The following is a 9,671-nucleotide window of genomic DNA, read 5'->3' on the forward strand; positions in this document are numbered from 1 at the left end:
TTTTGTATTTGAAACCTTACATTTCTCTAAATATTATAAACTCTTAGGACAGCCTAATACAAATATAATTTATGAAAAGGCTACTATAGGCTACAGTGAAGTCGGACTGAATGACTGAAACGTTTTTTCTTTTTTAACTCTGGTGATTATCTGGCACAGTAGTTGTGGATTAGCAAACTGGACATTAATGTTTCCTTTTCGCGTGCGAATTACTGGACATTTAGACTGAATGTTTCCTTTACCCTCATCTTGCACTAATGCACGCAACTGTTTTGCCATGTTTTATTTGTGTTGTTTCTCATAATAAGCGTGCATCCGTTGTCTGTCAACAACACAGTAGTCTGTAGTGTGCCTACTGCCTTGACTTCAGTGCGCTGACTCTCTCCCCATGCACCGACCCCCCGCCCCCTTGCGCTTCAACTACATGCAAAAGGCCCGTTAGCCAGCTGCGAACGAGCTACGTTCTGCTGGCAAATGTAAACACACTGAGCCGCTATTTCCTACTTCCGGTCCCCCCACAGGATGTTTCCCACACAGGATTTTTGCTCCAGTAAATTCCCGCGGAAACAGGTGGATATAGCACATGCAACAGTGTGTCATGATGCAGATATTTTTGCTATTTTTTACGAAACATAATTATACAACATTATAACATAACATATACCTTATAGTCAGTACAGTATTGTTGCTGTTTGTCAGAAACCTGGTAAATGTCCAAAACCATTACTTTTCAGGAGAAAATACCCTGTGTTCCAATGGATCCAATTATCCTTTTATCTTGTTGCAAGCTCTTGTAAATATTTTTCAGTTAAATATTTATAGAACCCACAGGCAATCTTAACCACTTTCAACCTGTTATCCCTATGTTTTTCATTTGTCATTATAGGTGAAGATTGTCCAAAAATGTTCAAGATTAAAAAAAAAGAAAAAGAAAGAAAACTAGAAAAAGTGCTCCTCGGAGCACAGGTCTCCGCCAGGTCAGGTAGGTTAGTGTGAGCCAGCAATGTTGGGTATTGGCCAATCAGGCTGGAATGTGAAAAATTTGACGGATCGGACGGATCCGTCTTGATCACTTGACTAAAGAGATGATATGTACCGATTTGCATGATGTTTGGACAACATTTGTTGGAGTAATATAAAAAATTGTTTTGCAAAAATCTGCCTCCTTGTGGCGCTATAATAGGGCAATGTTGAAAGGGTGGCATTTTTTCCTCAACGTAGTGCGATTGTGCGTGCAAAGTTTCACCACAATCGGACACTGCGTTCATGATTTGCAGCATTTTGTTCAAAACGGGCCGCTCCTGCAAACTTTAGATGTCAATCTTAGCCAATCAGGATGGCATATGAAAAATCAAACAGATTTGTCTTGATCACATGACTAGAGAGATCATGTGTACCAATTTGCGTGAAATGTTGATCAAATCTGATGGAGTAATATCCAAAAATGTGTTTTACATAAGTCGGCCTCCTGGTGGCGCTATAAAAAGCAGATGTGGAAAAATGCAGGGCAAAAGTTTTAGGGAGTGCACATACAATGTTGTACACAGATTGGTGCAGTCCTAGGTAAAAACACGAATCGGCCTGTTATAGCGCCACCATGAGGCTGATTTGGAAGATTTCACGGAAATTGCATGCTGTGTTAATGATTTGAGTATAGAGATGCTGTGTACCAATTTGCGTGATTTTTGGACAAAATCTGTAGGAGTAAAAATTGGTTTTGCAAAAAGCGGCCTCCTGGTGGCGCTATAACAGGCCCATATGTGAAACATTTGGGGCAGAGGTTCTGCTTTGGCATCCATTGACTGTGTGTGCACAGTTTCGCTGCGATCAAACCAACAGTGCTGGAGATTAGTTGTACACAGACAGATTGACACACACGCATGCACGCATGCACGCACGCACGCACGCACGCACGCACGCACGCACGGAAGGACGGACGGACAGGGTGCAAAACCTTTCGGCCATGAAAAATCGAATAGAGTCAAAATAGCAGATCTACACGATCGCAGTGTCATGATGCAGCTATTTTTGCAATTTTTATATCATATCTTTGTCATACAATTAAGGATAAAATAGGGCATTAATTGACCAAAAACATTTTGATACACATTTTCTGCTCAACAGTGGCGATATTTTCTTTTTCTTTCCTATGATTAATTGTGTTTTCAATAAACTGCAGTTCTACATGTATTTCCTGTTGGTGTAATGGTTGGAAGAAAAGGAGAATTGTGAATTACTGCTTTATTAAGTCAGTTTGAGTTACATTGAACAATAGGGGGAAAATGCACCTGACAGCTAAATGCATGAAACATAAAGCAACAAAATGATAAGCGAGTTTTGGAAATAGCTGAAGTCTCACAACGCCTCACAGTAAATCCCCAGTCCCATCAGTCATGACATCAAACCTGCTATTTCTTAAGTAGCGTCAGCAGGGTTTACCAAGGCAGCCAGATCTGGAGAGCTGATCTCAGGTATTCTGGGATATCAGAGGTGCCAGTAACTGTAGACACAGTAAGAGCTATCATGGATTACATGGATTATTGGACCAGGCACTTGGCCACTACTCTCCCACTAACTCTTTACACGTCAGCGCTGAGTCATCAATTTTCACCTCCCCCCTCCCCCCAGTACAGGCTTAGGCTACTTCAGCATGGATGAGTAAACAAAACCAATAGCTGGGGCCACTGAAATAGTTGCTGTGTGTTCAGGAAAAAAAAGGGAATGACAGCAGTGTGGCTGACCACATGAGGAGAAAGAGGGGTAAAACAATGGTTTAAGGTTTCACACAGTCAAAGGTTCTAAAGGGACTTCTCAGCACTTCTTGCATTAACATCCTTACAAGCTTTTCAAGACAACTTGAATGAGTCATAGAGGGGAAGGGAACGTGGGGTTTCAGGTGCAAAACACAAACAAGAACCAAATCCTATATTGTATGTAAAAACCCTTTTGAAGATCTGAAGCTAAGCATATATTATTATGCTCAAAACAGGAGATGCATTTTATTCATCTGTAGAATGTCCTCACAGCAACAGTGAACCAATGAATGATAACTTAAGGGTGAGTTATATGGCAACATTATCCCATCACACTGTGTAACTAAGATTACACTAAGTAAAGTGCTAACCTCTGCCAGCACAATGCACTTGCCAGGATATGTCATTTCCACTTGAGACATGGAGATATGAGTGATTATGTTAAGTATGACATTGCCCTGATTGTGATCTTGACCTTTAACCTTTTTGACCCAACAGGTAATTATGGTTTTGGGGCAGTGTAGTGATCATTCCATCCCACCAAGTTTCATGAACACTGACCATCTGTTATCTAGTTATTTTGCTAACAGACAAACCTTGACCTTTATGTTGACCTTAAATATTGACCTTTCCCTCCCAAAAAATATCATCTCTTTGGGATAGATTGCTGACCTACTATTCCCACCATGTTTCATGAAACCTCACCAATCCGTTTTCGAATTTGACCTTGACCTTAATTGTGACCTCAACCTTTGGCCATTTTCATCCAAAAGTTCCCTTTGGGGCAGCCTACTGATAATTGCTACCGAGTTTCATGAACATGTGTGGGTATCCGTTGTAACAGACCATACTTGCTCTTGCTGTACAAAATCATTTAATTTGGTGCACTTGCCTCGAACCAATATGAATACATTTAATTTATTGTTACTGCCTTCTTGGGTGTGAGAGTAGAAACAAATTGATTGCTGCCACACTATTCTTTGTAATTTAAAAAGGAAGAAAAGAGATCCAATGTTCCTGTTCTTTGTTACATCCTGTTTTCATTGATCCAGAGTGCAGCACTAGTTCAGTAAGTAAAAGTTCAGCAAGTAATAAAATATGTCGAGGGCAACCTTACCTCACTGTGAAGATGTCGAGATACTTCCACAGGGTGATACCCTGGCCCCCTTCCTGTTTATTGTGGTGATAGACCATGCCCTGAGACTCACAATCAGTGGCAGGGAGGAGACATTGGATTTCACGCTGGTTGAAAAGTACTAGTAAAGGCATGTGTACCAGTTCGTAGCGGGCCGATTAAGGAGAACCGCTCATGTGACGGATTCCACACATGTGCTGGAGAGGCCTGTAATTTGCGCCATCTGTGTTCACATCATTCCAAGTAGAGGTAGCTGCATACATACACAGCGCTGGAGCATGCACGTGTCAAGTTCAACACATAATGGGTGTGCACAAATTGGCATGTCAACACAAGTAGGCAAGTTGACACCCTGCCTACAGGAAGTGCACATGTGCAAATGTGCATACAAATGAGCACTTAGCATTAGCTTTAGCTTAGCTTTTAGCTTTAATAGGACAGATAGCTTGCTAGTTCCACTTCATAGGCCACATGAGGACACATATCCCATATGCTGGAGGAATGGTGGGTCTGAGATTTTGAACTCACAAAATTAACATGGTTGCCATTGATGGATTGAGGGCCTACTAGCAGTGTGCACAACCAATTTGACCCTGATTGGTGTAGTAGTTTATAGGGTTGTTTGAAACTGCAACTATTACCATTTTCAGAAAGCCTTTCTCAGTTTTAAATTAAAATCATGTAAAATAAGGTGTATTGGTACATTTTAATGCCTTAAAATCCCCATCAAACCCTAGTTGCGTCTGTGCAGGTTAATGACCTAACGGTTGGTTTAAAACAGGGGTGTGTGCTTTCTTCAACACTGTTTGCCATCTATACAGTATAAACAATATCCACAAGTTTCCAGCGGAGAGTGGGCGTCAGTTCCGGTTGTAGGCTATACACAGGGGTGCAATGCTCACTGGACTGCCTTGCACGCCGTGCCGGAACCTATTTGGCCAGGAGCACGCGCAGGCACACGCATAGATTTAAAACTACTTTAAATTCGCATCTCAACAAAGTTTTCAAAGGTTCCCGACTCACACCTAGCGAATTAACATAGGAATACGCCTAGATGCATATCAATTGTCCATTGTGTGACTTGCAGTGTAGGTGTTAAGCGACGTGCGCGTCACGTCATTGAAATAGAGTGCAAGAACATACCAAATGAGCATTGCATGCCTGGCTATACATATGCGGTGCCTCCGCCGGATATGTCCCCCACCAGGCCTGTGTATAGGGCCTGTGGCCCAGTAAATTCCCGCGGAAACAGGTGGATAGCCTAGTAGAAATTAAACGAGCATAATTGACATTACATTGGGTCATTTTGCATTTGGAACTTTTCTATATGCAGATGATATAGTCCTTGCAGAGACTGAACATTATCTTAAGTTTGTTGAACATTGTCTGCTGTTGGTGTAGTAATGGAGATGGAAGATAAACAAGGGGGAAAACTAAGGTTATGTGTTTGTGTACTGAAACATGTCCCCTTTCTGTTGATGCAGATAAATCATGGGCAAATGAGTTACTAATTAACAGAGCATGAGAGACATTTCTCAGACATCTCTGTTGCTTCTTCCTGATAGTCACTCTGCGGTTGTAGTCATTTGTCTTTTTTGGCCGCAGAGAAGCTGTAAGTAGATGATTAATTAAGGCCAGATTAGTTTCCAGGCCAAGTATGGAGGTAATTTTTCAATTTACCCATTACTTTGTGTCCTCTGCAATACCATGTCTTCGGGAGGACAATGCAGTGCTATGAGTCTATTGGAACTGACCAATATGCTGTATGTGTACAGTATTGGCTTGTCATACCTGATCTAAAAAGTAACTTGTTTTTTATAAGAGAAAACCACCAGGGTTATTCGTTGATTTATTATTTTCTGTAGGTCTGGTCAAACTGTACATTTTCTGGATAATATCAAGAATCAATAGGGATTTATGTGTCACTTACTCATACAGAGAGCAGTAATACAATGGCAACTAGTGTGTAGATGCTGCACATGCTGCAATAGTCTAATGTTCTTAAATAGTCTTACACAGTATTGAATTGTGGCCCACTAGCCGCGCACGGGGCTCTAGCGAGGGCGCGCTGATTTTGGGGTACCAAAATCGTGGGATAAGAATTTCCCCCCCCCCAAAAAAAAGAATATATATATATATATACAGTGTGTTATTCAATCTCCTGGAGGAACTCTGTAACTGCCTGACTCACCTTTAGTCTGAGTATATCTTTTCTTGTATTCTCAGGTTGCTTAGTTGTACTTTGCTTGCTTCAGAGTATCAGTGCTGTATATAGTTAGTTTGTGTTTAAAAGTAATTTGTTTTAAAGCATTAGAGGTATATTGTGAGGTGTGACCTGATTGCCCTATCAGAGGGAGTTTGACCTGAACCAGGCCTATTGCCTTGTTCATACTAGGGGAGGAGTCTCCTGATTTGTCTCAAGACAATTAGCAATCAGTTGAAGTTGTTTTAAACCACCTGCTCTGAAAGCGGTAGCTTTCAAAGCGGCTAGCAAACGAAGGCTAGGCAGACAAAGGCAAGAGGCGACTTTGTCAAAACCCGACTTGTCTGCCTAGCCTTAGTCAATTTACGACCTTCCACATTGAGTGCTTCTTATCTTCATAAGTAGCATCAGTGTTTAGTGATATATAGTAGTGTGATAGTAGTAGTATTTTTAGTGATCTACGATGTGTTTTCTTCCTATTCCTGTCCTCTCCTCTTCCTGGTGGTCGCAAAAACACTGGATTACACCCAGATGTCGCGATACAACTAATCTAATATATCCTACTCTTTCCACTCACGTCGAGCAAGTGGTAACGGGAGGGCTTTGGAATTGCCACTCGGCTGTGGTGGAAGGCAAATCTGCTTTCATCTCAGCCTACGCATCCTTGCTCTCACTTAACTTCCTTGCTCTGACTGAGACCTGGATCAGACCAGAAAACACTGCTACGCCCGCGGCTCTGTCAGATGTGTACTCTTTCTCTCACACTCCCAGAGCCGTGCGGACAGGTGGTGGGGCTGGTCTGCTAATTTCCAGAAAATGGAAATACTCTCCTGTTTCACTGTCACAATTCTCTCCTACCTCATTTGAATTTCATGTGGTCACTGTCTCTCATCCAGTCAAGCTCACCATTGCAGTTGTTTATCGCCCACCGGGCCCTGCTGGTGGCTTCCTGGAGGAGCTGGACCATCTAGTCTCCCACTTCCCTGTCGATGGCTCTGGATTCATCCTTCTGGGTGACTTCAACCTCCCGACTGAGAAGCAGCTAGACCCACTACTTTCGTTTCTCGCCGCCTTTGACCTAGTTATTTCCCCATCTCCATGAGGCGGGCAACCAACTGGACCTGATTTTCACCAGAGGCTGCTCTATTGCTAACCTGTCTGTCACTCCTCTTTCCAGTGAAAAGGGTAAGAAACTCTCTGATCACTACTTCATGTCCTACTCTCTCTCTCTCTCCTCTCCCCCCTCACAGCCCCTCCCTACCCACATGATTGCCTCACGTCACAATCTTCGCTCACTTTCCTCCACTGTTCTTTCCTCCTCTGTTCTCTCTGCTCTCCCTGCCCCTGAATCCTTTGCTCTTCTATCCCCTGATACCGCCACAGATCTTCTTTTCTCTACTCTATCCTCTTCTCTCGACCATCTCTGTCCCCTCACCACCAGGCCTGCACGCCAAACTCCACCCGCCCCCTGGTTGTCGGACTCAGTGCGGACTGAGAGACGGAGCCTGAGAGCGGCTGAGCGCAAATGGAGAAATGGCAACCTCCTGGAGGACCTTCTCACCTTCCAATCTCTCATTTCTACTTTTTCCTCCTCTCTATCAGCTGCTAAAGCTGCTTTTTTCTGCACTAAAATTCAGGCTTCTGCTTCCAACCCTAAAAAACTCTTTGAAACTTTCTCCTCTCTCCTGCAACCACCACCCCCTCCTCACTCCTCGTCCCTCCTCCCCGACGATTTCGCCAACTTCTTTGACAAGAAGGTGAACGATATCCGATCCTCCTTCCCTCCTCCCCCGGCTGGTGCCCTGCGCACTACCCACACCCGTCTGCCTGCCACCCCCCCCTCTCTACCTTCATCTACTCCTCTCCCCCCCCCCATCCCCTCTCTATCCCACTTCACTCCCCTCTCCCCTAACGAGGTCCTTCTCCTTATTACCTCTAGTCGCCCCACCTCATGCTCTCTGGACCCGGTCCCATCCACTCTGTTGCAGTCTATTGCACCTGAACTTCTTCCCTTCTTAACCCACCTTATTAACACCTCTCTGACATCTGGCTACTTTCCCTCTACTTTCAAGACTGCCAGAGTCACCCCCCTCCTGAAGAAACCGACACTTGACCCCTCTGAGATCAAGAACTACAGACCGGTTTCCCTTCTATCCTTCCTATCTAAAACTCTCGAACGTGCTGTCTTTAAACAACTGTCCTCCTATCTCCACCAGAACAACCTCCTGGACTCCAACCAGTCTGGGTTCAAAGTGGGTCACTCGACAGAGACTGCCCTCCTGGCAGTGACGGAGTCGCTCCATGCCGCTAGAGCGAACTCTCTCTCCTCCGTTCTGATACTCCTGGACCTGTCTGCAGCGTTCGACACGGTGAACCATCAGATCCTCCTCTCCACCCTCGAGGGGATGGGTGTCTCAGGCTCTGCACTCTCCCTGTTTGCATCCTACCTGACGGGTCGCTCCTACCAGGTGATGCTGAGAGGGTCTGTGTCAGAACCACACAGGCTCACAACTGGGGTTCCCCAAGGCTCGGTTCTGGGTCCTCTTCTTTTCTCTCTCTACACTACATCTCTGGGTAATGTCATCCACTCCCATGGCTTTTCCTACCACTGCTATGCCGATGACACCCAGCTAATCCTCTCATTCCCCCCCTCTGATACCCAGGTGGAGACACGCATTGCTGCTTGTCTGGCTGACATCTCGGAGTGGATGTCGACAAACCACCTGAAGCTCAACCTGGACAAGACCGAGCTGATGTTCCTCCCGGGGAAGGGCTGTCCGCACCGAGACATGGCCATCACCATTGATAATGCTGTGGTGACCTCAACTCGGACTGCGAAGAATCTGGGTGTGACCCTGGACGATCAACTGACGTTCTCGGCAAACATCGCATCAGTGACTAGGTCCTGCAGATTCCTGCTCTACAACATCAGGAGGATTCGCCCCTTCCTCACGGAGAAGGCAGCCCAGGTGCTCATCCAGGCTCTCGTCATCTCCCGCCTGGACTACTGCAACTCCCTCCTTGCTGGTGCTCCGGCATCTGCCATCAAACCTCTGGAGCTTGTTCAGAAAGCTGCGGCTCGCCTGGTGTTCAACCGCCCCAAGTTCTCCCACACAACCATCCTTCTCCGCTCTCTACACTGGCTCCCCGTAGCGGCTCGCATCCAGTTCAAAACCCTGGTGCTAGCCTATAGGGCAGTGAAAGGAACAGCTCCTTCCTACCTCCGGGCTATGGTCGATGCCTACACCCCTGCCCGACCACTTCGGTCTGCCACCTCGGGGCGACTGATTGCCTCGTCACTCAAGGGTCCTTCTGGCCGATCCACACGGTCACGACTCTTTTCTGTTCTGGCCCCACAGTGGTGGAATGAACTTCCCACTGATGTTAGGACAGCAGAGTCACTGCCCATATTTCGCCGCAGGCTGAAAACTCACCTCTTCAGGAAACACTACCCTTCCTCTCTGCCTGACCTACTTGTTGTTAACTAGTTGTACGAACGCTTGTTTTTCTATTGCTGTATTGTTTATTGGATTATTGGATTGTTTATTGGATCTTGTTTAGTCGATACACTTATTTGTTT

Source organism: Gymnoscopelus braueri (genome assembly GCF_963280865.1).
Source record: "Gymnoscopelus braueri genome assembly, chromosome: 2".
Taxonomy (NCBI): Eukaryota; Metazoa; Chordata; class Actinopteri; order Myctophiformes; family Myctophidae; genus Gymnoscopelus; species Gymnoscopelus braueri.